Source organism: Hyla sarda, chromosome 1 (genome assembly GCF_029499605.1).
Source record: "Hyla sarda isolate aHylSar1 chromosome 1, aHylSar1.hap1, whole genome shotgun sequence".
NCBI lineage: Eukaryota > Metazoa > Chordata > Amphibia > Anura > Hylidae > Hyla > Hyla sarda.
This window is the reverse complement of record NC_079189.1, coordinates 561605035-561618752: the sequence shown is the minus strand read 5'-3', so window position 1 is coordinate 561618752 and position 13718 is coordinate 561605035. Positions and strand designations below refer to the sequence as shown.

The 13718-nt window shown below is 40.2% G+C and overlaps 1 protein-coding gene and 1 long non-coding RNA gene across 18 annotated transcripts in view; one reads left to right on the top strand and one right to left on the bottom strand.

Annotated features, from left to right (window-relative positions):
- LOC130293815 (uncharacterized) overlaps nucleotides 1-73 on the bottom strand; it is a 56313-nt gene extending 56240 nt beyond the window's left edge. Inside the window, exon 1 of the long non-coding RNA XR_008848304.1 lies at nucleotides 40-73. This is a non-coding gene — a long non-coding RNA (uncharacterized LOC130293815). The remainder of the gene's footprint in view (nucleotides 1-39) is intronic.
- The window catches only part of CELF4 (CUGBP Elav-like family member 4), a 1140249-nt gene that overhangs the window by 394591 nt on the left and 731940 nt on the right, over nucleotides 1-13718 (top strand). The window lies entirely within an intron of this gene.

The window sequence follows — 13718 nt, the reverse complement described above, 5'->3', positions numbered from 1 at the left end:
ATATATATATATAACTCAATGGGGGAGATTTATCAAAACCTGTGCAGAGGAAGAGTGGTGCAGTTGCCCATAGCAACCAATCAGATTGCTTCTTTCATTTTCCACAGGCCTCTAAAGAGGCCTGTGGAAAATGAAAGAAGCAATCTGATTGGTTGCTATGGGCAACTGCACCACTTTTCCTCTGCACAGGTTTTGATAAATCTCCCCAAATGTGTCTACGTATGTGTGTGTGTGTGTATGTTCCAGCATCACGTCCGAACCACTAAAGATATTAACATGAAACTTAGGAAAATAGGATAGGTAATTTAACCCTTACTCACCCCCATTTGCCAGGGTCGGGGCTTTTGTTTAAAGTCTCATACAAGTCAATGGGAAATATATGTTACTGCATAACTTCCAAAAGGCTGGAGATATTTCGATAATACTTGGTCACATGTTACTTATATGTCCACTTAAAATATAGGATAGTTAATTCAACCCTTAACTACCCCCATTTGTGAGGGTCAGGGTTTTTGTTTAAAGTCCCATGCAAATGTATGTTTCCACATAACTTCTGTACGGCTCATATCCCATGCCGAGCACATTTTCCCCGATCTCATCCACAGACTTAGGACCGAAGTCCAAACACAGGAAGTGCAGCCTGGAGTGCTGAGGGGTGTGTGTCCAACCAACAGCATATGGCAGTGAAGTGTGAGAGGAGCTATGATTGGATGAGGCTGGACACCCCCCCTTCAGCACTCCAGACTGCACTTCCTGTGTTTGGGCTTCAGTCCTAAGTCTGTGTATGAGATGGGGGGGAATGTGCTCTTGAGCTTTTTTAAGCACAAATAAAGTAATTTTTTTTTAAACAAAGTATATTGGAAATATTTTTTATTTACCATAAGGAGTGCAATAGCAAAAATTTTTTTAATGAGACCATTTAAAGGGGTAACCCACCCTAGACATCTTATCCCCTATTCAAAGGATAGGGGATAAGATGTCTGATCGCGGGGGTCCCGCCGCTGGGGACCCCCGCATTATTGCATGCGGCACCCACTTGTTTCTTCACCGGAACCACTGGAGGGTCTGAGTCGCGACTACGGGAACAGAAGTCCGTGACATCAGTACTCCGTCCCGGTGTGACGTCACGCCCGTCCCCTCAATGCAAGTCTATGGGAGGGGGCGTGACAGCTAGTGCATAGCTGTCACGCCTCCTTCCATAGACGTGAATGAAGGGGTCGTGGCAGCTGGCATTGCCAGTCATCAGTTACGGAGCGGAATTCGCTCTGTGCACTGAATGACAGGGGTGCTGCACCGGAGATCGCGGGAGTCCCCAGCGGTGGGACCCCCACCATCTAACATCTAATTCCCTATCTTTTGGATAGGGGATAAGATGTTTTCAGCGGAGTACCCCTTTAAAGGGAAATTTCAAGAACTTTTGCCAAATGCTGCAGACAGGGAAGGATTGCACAAGAACTTTTGACCCTTCTACAAGACTTTGACTCTCATGCAGCTACTACCCAGGAAAGTATCGCTCCAACAGGGGAGTAAGTCTGACAGTATTTGAATGCGAGGCCTAAGACTCCGCACCGGGTCGTCTCATTTACACATATGAATATAAATCCGCACTCGCACCACCGTAGGTGCAGAAACTTCCCGCGTTGGACCCTCGGCGTCCTACCCTATCACCTCTTGTTTGGGTTTTGTTTCATGCCTTGTGGATAATAGGAGGACAGAGGTGCGTAAAGAGCCCAAGCAGATGCCCCCGCGTGCTCCCGTCCACTCACCCCGTGTCTTTTTTATTCTCGGTAAGTTATTAAAAATGCAGACATCAGTGGCTCCCAGGGTCAATATGTTGTTTTTAAATTTAAACACGAATTTCCATTTCATTGAGCCTTCGGGCCTAATGAGATGTGCTTTGACAGGAGCAGCTAGCTGGAAAAGGCATGATTGAGGAACGAGCCAATAATATCAACGCAAGAAGCAAGAGTTGTGCGCGCGCTCCCCCAGCCTGATTCGCCCGTCCCCGGGTCTCCGTCGGGCTATGCAAAGGAGGTTTTGTGCTGCGGGCGTTGCAGGGAAAATGTCAGATACGTTTAACTGTCTCCGAGCCTCTCTCGCCATCTATCCACCGGAGCGGCTGCGAGTTCAGTCAATCGCTGCTCTGTTTACCGGCCAGGATAAAGGGAGGAAGAGGAGGCAGCGCCCGGCACTCTACACATGTTATTCTGCTGCATTGCTAATCCTCTGCATTATGATCAGTGACAGTGCAGATGGAGAAGAACTTGTTGCCGCCAAATTCATTCCTTTGTGCTTATTTGCAGTCTACCAAACCTTAGGGCAGTGTTTTCCAAACAGTGTGCCTCCAGCTGTTGCAAAACTGCAACTCCCAGCATGCCCGGACAGCCTTCGGCTGTCCGGGCATGCTGGGAGTTGCAGTTTTGCAACAGCTGGAGGCACGCTGTTTGGAAAACACTGCCATAAGCCATTGACAAACTTGGTTTTGCTACATTTTTCTAGACAAAGCTTATTGGCATTAAGATATAATGCATGTATTATTAAAGGGGTATTCTGGGCAAAAACATCTTATCCCCTATCCAAAGCCCGCCGCTGGGGACCCCCGCGATCAGACATCTTATAAGATGTTTTTGACCGGAATACCCCTTTAACCCTTTACAAATATTTGGAAATAACACCCTGGTCTATTATATATGAAATGCATGTATTATTAATGTATTATTGTTATTATTTTGATTATTATAATAATGATGATGATGTTTAATTGTTAATATTATGATTATTATTATAATACTGATTAGAGATGAGCGAACTTACAGTAAATTCGATTCGTCACGAACTTCTCGGCTCGGCAGTTGATGACTTTTCCTGCATAAATTAGTTCAGCTTTCAGGTGCTCCGGTGGGCTGGAGATTCTTTCCTAGGAATGTATCCACCTTTTCCAGCCCACCGGAGCACCTGAAAGCTGAACTAATTCACGCAGGATAAGTCATCAACTGCCGAGCCGAGAAGTTCGTGACGAATCGAATTTACTGTAAGTTCGCTCATCTCTAATACTGATGATGATGATTATAATAATAATAATAATAATAATAATAATAATAATAATAGTAAGTATTATTATTATTATAAATATTTTTATTATCATCATCGATAATAATTTAATAATAATTATTATTATTATTATAATAATAACAACAAATATTTAGAAATTTCTCATTGACCCATTATATGATAAAAATGCATTTTAACATTAACCCCTGACCCATTATGTGAGACACACAAGTTATTGTTATTAACCCTTTTCAAATATTGGGAAATCACCCCCCTGCATCCATTATATAAGAAATTCATGCTATTATTAACTCTTTGCAAATAGAGATGAGCGAACTTACAGTAAATTTGATTCATCACAAACTTCTCGGCTCGGCGGTTGCTGACTTTAGCTGCATAAATTAGTTCAGCTTTCAGGTGCTCCGGTGAGCTGGAGACTCTCTCCTAGGACTGTATCCACCTTTTCCAGCCACCGGTGCACCTGAAAGCTGAACTAATTTATGCAGCTAAAGTCAGCAACCGCCGAGCCGAGAAGTTAGTGACAAATCGAATTTACTGTAAGTTCGCTCATTTCTATTTGCAAATATTTAGAAATTAACCCGCTGACCCATCATATGAGAAATTAATGTTATTATTATGAATATTATTATTATCATCATTATTATCATCAAAAATATTAATAATAATAATAATAAATATTTAGAAATTTCTCATTGACCCATTATTTAATAAGAATGCATTTTAACATTAACCCTTGACCCATTATGTGAGACACACGAGTTATTGTTATTAACCCTTTTCAAATATTTGGAAATCACCCCCCTGCATCCATTATATAAGAAATTCATGCTATTATTAACTCTTTGTAAATATTTAGAAATTAACCCGCTGACCCATCATATGAATGTTATTATTATTATTATTATTATTACTATTATTATTATTATTATTATTATTATTATTATTATTATTATTATGTTTATTATTATTAATAATAACAATAATATTATTATTATTATTATTATTATTATTATTATTACTATTATTACTATTATTATTATTACTATTATTATTAATATTATTATTATTAATATTATTATTATTATTATTATTACTATTATTATTATTATTATTAACCCTTTGCAGATATTCAAAAAATAACCCCTTGATTCATGATATAAGAAAAGCATAGGTCATTGACCCTTTCCAAATATTTGCTAATTATTGTACCCCCTGACCCATTATATAGGAAATGGCGTTATTAGGAAACCATTGCAAATATTTGGAAATCACCTTTTGATCGATTATATAGACAAAGAAATTGAACATTAACCTTTTGCAAATATTTATAAATAACACCCTGACCTGTTATGTAAGAAACCATGTTATTATTAACCCTTTGCAAATATTTAAAAATAACATCCTTACCTATTATAAAAGAAGTGCTTGTTCATATTAACCCTTTGCAAATATTTTGAAATTACTGTACCCCCCCCCCCCCCCTCACCCAATATAGAGGAAATGCAGGTTATTATGAACCCTTTCAAAATATTTTGAAATTACCCCGGAAAATATTTTTTTCATTAAATGGGTTATCCAGTATAAAAACACCTCAGGTTGTCCTCAGGTTATGTGTGGTATTGCAGCTCTGTTTCTATTGAACGTAATGGAGCAAAGCACTGCGCTGTTTTCGGAAGGAAGCAGCTGTTTTTCTAACCCTTTTAACCCTTTATAAATGAACCCCGATTCATTATAAGCAGCCCAGTACTTTAAGGGGTTTCAAGCTTTAGAAAAACTTTCTTCTAAAAACAGCGCCATCCCTGTCACAGGTTGTGACTAGTATTGCAGCTTCATTATAAATGATGGGACTGAGTTGCAATACCAACTATAGCATGTAGATAAGGGGCACACCATTTTTTTTTTGTGTTTTTGTTATTTAAGAAAATGCTGAAAAGTTTTTTTTTCTGATCATATTCAGACAGCTTATTTTAGAAGAGGAGCAGCTCATATCAATCATATAGATGTAAATGTTTCTGGAGGCCTGAACTAGACACTGTTCTAGACTTCTTCCCATTGAAGAACTTGATGGTCAGCCAAACATGGCTGATAACAGGGAACAATTGACCGTATTTATCTGTCCTACAGTCAGTCTCTTACATACTATACATACTATACTATAGGGTCATAGATGCAGTTTATACCATGTATAGGGCCTTGGCTCTCGGCAGGAGCATTGATACATTGTTAGTGGTTGCTGACTACTTGGAAGTCAATGGATCTTGACAGTGAAGAAGGTAGATCAGTGTTTCCCAACCAGGGTGCTCTCAGCTGTTTCACAACTACAACTCCCAGCCTTTGGCTGTCCGGGCATGTTGGGAGTTGTAGTTGTGCAACAGCTGGAGGCACCCTGGTTGGGAAACAATGCAGCAGAGCAACAATTTCAATAGAGTCCAATAGTGGATCACCAGATCTTATAAATCTACAGTACTGCAATATACAGTACAACAATGCATAAGGACCTACAGGGGGTTAATGGCCGTCAGAACATTAGGATTGTATCCTCTGCTTACCTCTGCATGTAATATCAAAAGGTATTTATAAAAATAAATAAAGATTGTATATATATATATATATATATATATATATATATATATATAGCAGTATACAGTAAATATATATATATATATATATATATATATATATATATATATATATATATATTACAGCATTAAAAAAGACGTTAATGGGTTACATAAAGGAAGCAGGGATACATTGTATCCTGCCGTATGACATAATATTTAAAAATAGCAGGAAACGGCCCAAGAAATTTGCACAATTCAAGGTCTTTCGAGCCCCTTCCAGGATGACAATTAGCAAACTGCAGATTTAAGGAGGAGAGTGGCGGAGATGCACTGTGCCATGATGAGGGGTCAGAGGCGGACGCTAACAGCATCTGATGTGACACATTATATTCCCTGATAGTAACTCATGGCGCTGGCAACTGCCCACTTCTGCATTGGTGCCTCTTGGATTCAATTAGGAAGCTATGTTTAGAATCATGAACTATTCAGGTCGGAAGATTTCCTTATGGGGAGAGACTGTCGTCTTGTATCTGGCCAAAAGACGTCTTGGATTGTCTGCTTTTTGTAGGATGAAGCAGATTTGATTCGCTCTTTGTCTCATTTCTAGATGGATGCTTTGTTTATACACATACAGTATATGCAGCTGATACATTTACTATTGCCAGTGCCCATGTTGAGGTGCAGCACACTTTATGCCTTGCTGCTGTCAAGGGGCTTTATTGGAATACCAGCGGTATTCCTGGTCATCCCGGTTCCTAACAAAACTTTTAGGGAGAGGAAAAGCTAAAATGACCCTCATCCTCATATCCAGTGCTCATATCCTGACCTCATATCATGACCTCATATCCTGACCACATATCCCGACCTCATATCCCATCGTCATATCCTGACCTCAAATCCCATCCTCTTATCCTGTCCTTAAATGCTGACCTCATATCCTAACCTCATATCCCATCCTTATATCCTGACCTGACATCCCATACTCATTTTCTGTCCTCATATCCTGTCTCATATTCCAACCTTTTATCTCGTCTTCATTTCCTGACTTCATATCCCCTCCTCTTATCCCATCCTCAAATCCTATTCTCATATCTCGTCCAAATATCCCAATCTCATATCCCGACCTCATATCCTGTCCTTATATCCCATACCCATATCCTGTTCCCCACGCTAACTATTCTCTGCTCCTGCCTGCCGGACAGTTTGCAGGATGTTTAAAAGTCCTGGGCAATCTCTGCAGCCCGAGAGTAATGTGATCAGGATGTGTAGTGGAAGTCCCATACACTTGCATGGGACTTCTGATAAAAAAAAAAAAACAACATAAGGGGATGGATAAGGGTTAATTTAACTCTATTTTAATTTTAGCTAACATATAATCAACATTTGACCAAGTTCCATCGAAATATATCCAGCAATTTGGATGTTATGCTGGAGCACACATACACACATACATATATACATACTACACATATACATACACATATATACATACACATATACATACTACACATATACATACACACATACATACTACACATATACATACTACACATATACATACACACATACATACTACACATATACATACACATATATACATACTACACATATACATACACACATACATATATACATACTACACATATACATACACACATACATACTACACATATACATACACATATATACATACACATATACATACTACACATATACATACACACATACATACTACACATATACATACACACATACATACTACACATATACATACACACATACATATATACATACTACACATATACATACACACATACATACTACACATATACATACTATACATATACATACACATATACATACTACACATATACATACACATATGCATACTACACATATACATACATACATACATACATACTACACATATACATACACACATATACACATACATACTACACATATACATACACACATACAGATGTGAACAGAAAAGTGTGGAACTGTGTCAATTAAACAATAAGGGTGATGCCTGATCCCTTTAATCAGCAGATTTTGGGATAGGCCCTCTATATTATAACCCCTTTAATAGTTTATAGTAAGTTTGGCCTTACTTTACCAATAGGCACAATAGTTCTAGGCCTATCGAAAACACTAGAGAAAAAGTGTATACGGCTGTCTGAGCAGGCTGGGAGTTGTAGTTTTTCAACAGCTGGAGGCCTCCTGGTTAGGAAACACCATGCTAAGGATTTAGATTTTTCGCACCACAAATTGAATGCAATATCATCATATATTAGCAAAACCCTAAACAGGCTGCTATTCATATCACAACCACTGGGTGTCCATAAAGACATTTATAGCATAAACAGCTCCTGACAGAGTATAGCAAAAATCATGTCTTTTTCTCAACTTGATCCTATTGCAGCATTTATGTCAGGATATGTCAAGCCAAAAGAAATAGTAGAGAATGATACATCTGAAGATCCAGTTCTAAATGGTACAAAGAAGACATAAGACAAAACACTTCAAACCCTTATGGAGAGCAAGTGACCCCCACTTGTTCTTCCAATCAGCGGATGAAATGTTTCCCCTTTCTGCGGTCAGCTTCTGCTGGTTAAGCCGGCCTGCTACAGCGTGCGAGAGACAAATTCAGAAGCGATGAACCAAGACCTCATTTCAGTCAATGGGAGCTCTCAGCCAAGCACATATTAAATGATCACCTATGTTCCCTAGTCAATGCAGTGAGAAGCAAATTAATGCACAGTTAATGATGCATCCACTTCCCTTTACAGTGTCTGGGACACAATGTTCTGTTAAATCCATGTTATTAGGCTGCATGTGGAGGGGGACGCGAGACAGTCAAGCTACGGCCACGTGTGCCCAGAGTTCCCCGTGGGATGGAACACATTTGAAGATCTGATCTTTCCCATTATGGCAGAAACATTTAAAAATAGTTCTTAAAAATGCAGAATATAAAAGCAAAATGTCAAAGTGTCATTATCCTGTACCCATGTGTAATTATTCTGTACCCCAAGTGTCATTATCCTGTACCCCAAGGGTCATTATTCTGTACCCCAAGGGTCATTATCCTGTACCCCAAGTGTCAGTGTCATTATCCTGTACCCATGTGTAATTATTCTGTACCCCAAGGGTCATTATCCTGTACCCCAAGTGTCAGTGTCATTATCCTGTACCCATGTGTCATTATCCTGTACCCCAAGGGTCATTATCCTGTACCCCAAGTGTCAGTGTCATTATCCTGTACCCATGTGTCATTATCCTGTACCCCAAGTGTCATTATCCTGTACTCCAAGTATCATTATCCTGTACTCCAAGTGTCATTATCCTGTACTCCAAGTGTCAGTGTCATTATCTTGTACCCCAAGTGTCAGTGTCATTATCCTGTACTCCAAGTGTCATTATCCTGTACCCCAAGTGTCATTATCCTGTACTCCAAGTGTCAGTGTCATTATCCTGTATCCCAAGTGTCAGTGTCATTATCATGTACCCCAAGTGTCAGTGTCATTATCCTGTACCCCAAGTGTCAGTGTCATTATCCTGTACCCCAAGTGTCCTGTCATTATCCTGTATCCCAAGTGTCATTACCCTGTACCCATATTCTAATGCAGATATATGGACAGCTATCATTGCTTATTCCTTTTTCGGGATAAGGCAGCACAGTGGCTCAGTGGTTAGCACCATTGCCTTGCAGCATTGGATTCCCGGTTAAAAACCTTAGGTAACAGGATGATGATCTCAAAAATACATTTTGTTAGTGCTGAAGAGTTTACCAAAAATAATGCTTTTCTCCCCAGGAGGTGGGGAGGTGTCATGTGTAAAGGGGAACCCCACTTGCCAGCGTGTGGCAAAAGTAAAAAAGTTCCATACGCTGTTTTCATGCTGCGGGGGTCGGCCACACCCCTTGTGACATCACAACCATGCCCCTTTAATGCAAGTGGGAGGGGGCGTGACGGCCATCACGCACCCTCCTATTGACTTGCATTGAGGGGTTTGGTCATGACATCGCGAGGAGCGTGGCCGACCCCCGCAGCGCGAAAACAGCGTGTGGAACATGTACTTCCGAACGCTGGCCTTTAAGTTCCCCTTTAAGTGCCACAGCAAAGGATTTGGAGTCAAGGAGGTTGGGCCAAGCTGCTTAAAAGCCGCTGTAAGGGATTTGGAGACAAGAATTGGCAATGTACATTAAGCTCTGTGTCAATCAACCAGTTTAGGGGGCAACTTGCAACGTGTTTCAAGGAGACGCCCCTCTTTATTAGGTCCTAATCAACCAGTTAGGGAGGAGGATGTAGGAGGTGAGCAATGCCGCGGCCCTTTACCAGCTTGGCCCCCACCTCCTTTATACTTGAGTATACAGAGAAAATTGTCAGGTCATAAATAGTGGAAAACCTATCAACTTTAACAAAGATATGTTTGATATCATCAGTTTGCCACCTATCTGATGGGGTGTGCAGCTCATATCATTAATGTCAGCTGACACATTCCCTATAAAAAAAAAAAATCTTTTGCGTTTTTATTTTATTTTTATCTTATCCATATTCTAAGTGCTAAATCTCCAAACCTCAGAGACCCCAAGTCAACTCTTGCTCAGATGTTAAATTAGTAATGAAATCCTAACATTTTCTAAGTGCTTCTTCTTCTTTTTTTTTTTTTTCTCGTTTTCACATAACGTCCTCTGACAGACAACATTGGGATGAAAAGTTGGTGTGGTACAATGTGTTTTCCTGAAGAAAGTGCCTCTTTGATTTTCTCCAAGGACAGATTTAAATAGCTTAGTTCCATTAGGGAAAAATGTAAATCACTACTACTCCCACCAGAGGGAATACTTACTGCGGAGTTCATGTGTGCGTGTGTGTGTTTTTATTAAAATAAAATGCACTGTCAGAATATCACTGCATCTCAGCACCATTTCCCTTCTCTGGAGCCGCGCTCATCTGGCAATCAGCTCCGCGCCTCTATTCCGGGGTTAGTTGAGGCCGCCAGAAGCTTTACAGCAGATAACTCGATGTGGAACTCCCTCCAACTAAAAAGAAAGCCCTCAACCTCCTTTCATGTTCTGATGTGTTTGAGGAAAAAAGCAAAGTTCAACCTAATTACATTTTTAATCTGCGGCTTCTTCCTAATGTTTTTAGCTATCGCATACTCCCAAAAAAAAACTTCATATATACCATATTTGCTTGATTAAAAGATAAGTTTTTTTTTTTTTTTTTTTAATTATTCTCCTGAAAAAAATTACCTCATTTTATAATTAAGGTGGTATAAAATGTGGCCCTTAGGGGCTGTGTAAACAAAATACAGTATTTTATACATTACCGGCTCCTCATCGGCAATGGAGGCCTGTGTTTTCTTCTGTAGTGGAGGCCTGGCTTTTCTTCTGCTGTGGAGGCCTGACTTTTCTTCTGTAGTGGAGGCCTGGCTTTTCTTCTGTTGTGGAGGCCTGACTTCTGCGGTGGAGGCCTGACATTTCTTCGGCAGTAGAGGCCTGACTTTTCTTTGGCAGTAGAGGCCTGGCTTTTCTTCTGTAGTGGAGGCCTGGCTTGTCTTCTGCTGTGGAGGCCTGTCTTTTCTTCGGCAGTAGAGCCCTGACTTTTCTTCGGCAGTATAGGCCTGACTTTTCTTCAGCAGTAGAGGCCTGGCTTTTCTTTGGCAGTAGAGGCATGGCTTTTCTTCTGTAGTGGAGGCCTGGCTTTTCTTCGGCAGTAGAGGCCTGGCTTTTCTTCGACAGTAGAGGCCTGGCTTTTCTTCGGCAGTGGAGGCCTGGCTTTTCTTCTGTAGTGGAGGCCTAGCTTTTCTTCTGTAGTGGAGGCCGGGCTTTTCTTCTGTAGTGGAGGCCTAGCTTTTCTTCTGTAGTGGAGGCCTGGCTTTTCTTCTGTAGTGGAGGCCTGGCTTTTCTTCTGTAGTGGAGGCCTAGCTTTTCTTCTGTAGTGGAGGCCTGGCTTTTCTTCTGTAGTGGAGGCCTAGCTTTTCTTCTGTAGTGGAGGCCTGGCTTTTCTTCTGTAGTGGAGGCCTGGCTTTTCTTCTGTAGTGGAGGCCTGGCTTTTCTTCTGTAGTGGAGGCCTGGCTTTTCTTCTGTAGTGGAGGCCTGGCTTTTCTTCTGTAGTGGAGGCCTGACTTCTGCGATGGAGACTTTGCTTTTCTTCTGCTGTGGAGGCCTGGCTTTTCTTCTGCGGTGGTTGCCCAGCTCCGGTGCTCACCTCCCAGCAGTGCCTAGCACTGGGAGGAAGTGATCTTTCACTTGATGATGTTACTTCCTCCTAGCACTCTTTGGTACAGCAGCAAAACTGCATGGGAGGTAAAAGAATGCAAAAGAGAAGCTTGCAGACTTAAAATGAGGGGACATGATATAAGGGGACATAATAAGGTGAAATGATGTATGAGGGGACATTATAAGGAGGCATGATGGTATAAGGAAACATTATGAGGGGACATGATGGTATAAGGGACACTATGAGGAGATATGGTGTAAACGGACATGATGGCATGAGGGGTCATGATGGTGTAAAGCAGCATTATGAGGGGACGAGGAAATGGAATGGGGATTTTGACATAAAAAAGTCTTACATTCGGGCCTTTTGTTTGTTTATTTTAATAAGATCCATAGTTTTCGGGGGCCGCCTGGTAACAATGGTCGTCATGTAATCGATAAAATATGGTACTACTAGGAAAGGTTTACTTTTAAAAACAACATTTGGAACATTATTAATGGTAAGAAATGACCAACCTTAACTACTACTTATGCTAAAAAGTAGGACCTTCATAGGAGAGAAGAAGAGCAATCACCCCCAAATCTTCCATTTGCTTCTGAAAAACAGATGGGTTGTCACTCATAACTATGAGCTATGTAAGTATCAAAAGATGCTAATGTCCTCATAACCTGATAGGTGATTGTCAGGGAAGATAGTAGGGGCAGAGTTGGCCGAACTAAGCGTGTTTCGCACTACGCAATTGATACACGTAGATTCATTGTTATTTAAAGTTTGGCCTACTGTATGAGTCTTGGTCGTCTATGACTGGAGTTAGAAACAATCTCGAGGTGTTCCAAAGACATTTTTTAAGACCTTTCTCCACTTTTTTACACTATTTTAGTAGAGATCCAGTTGGGTTATCTGAACCTCCACAGAATTTTATGCATTCCACCAAATGCATAAAATAAAAAAATTAAATAGAAAAAAACTAATTAAAAAAATTGTCTTTCCATGTTATGCACACAGTACACTATACATCCAAATGGGATTTTATCTTGAGCAATTTTTGTTAAAAGCTGTATAATTCTAGATTAGTACAACTAAAATGATGACATAAACCGCATAGACACCAAATTCTTATGTAGATAGAAATTGAATATCCTTCAACAAGTCTCCATTCGGATTAATGTCAGAAGATTCTGTATCCCGTCATTCTGATTAAATGGAAGGTGGCTGGAATAAGCAAAAATTCGGTCTAATGGGAGCTTCATTTATTATTAAAACCCAACTTCTTATCTGAATGTAAAAATATGGAGGTAATAATGCAATGGTGTAGTGCGATGTGGACCTAGAGGAAGAGCGGGAACGAAGGCTTTCCATTTCACTTAATATATAAAACCAACAGCAGGCTGGGAGCCAGATTAATAACTGGAGCTAGCAGAAAATACCAATATTTCTTTTAGCTACATCTGATGCTGTTTGATTCATAAGCAGTTGTACCACCGGGCTTTATTAAATAAAAATAAATACCATAGTGTTTCATTGGAGGTACACAGAAATAAAACAATGAGCCCGAGCAAGGGAAGGAAATAGATTCTCCCTCTCATCAGGGATTCGTCTGTTTGAAGAAGCAATGCAGGAAAAATACTGTTTACTCATTTTTAACTATCTCCTACAAGTAATAATGTGGCTTCTCTGTTCTCTTAAAGTGCCAATTCTCAAGCTACCAAGCATACAGTCTGAAAATATCTAACGTTGGTAAGGATAAGTACAGGTTAACCTACAACATGCAGGGACATCATTGGTTGACCAAATTTGATTAGTTCTTTGGACTTAAAAAAAAAAAGGGGGCAGAAAATCATCCTGGGGGGGGGGGGGGGGG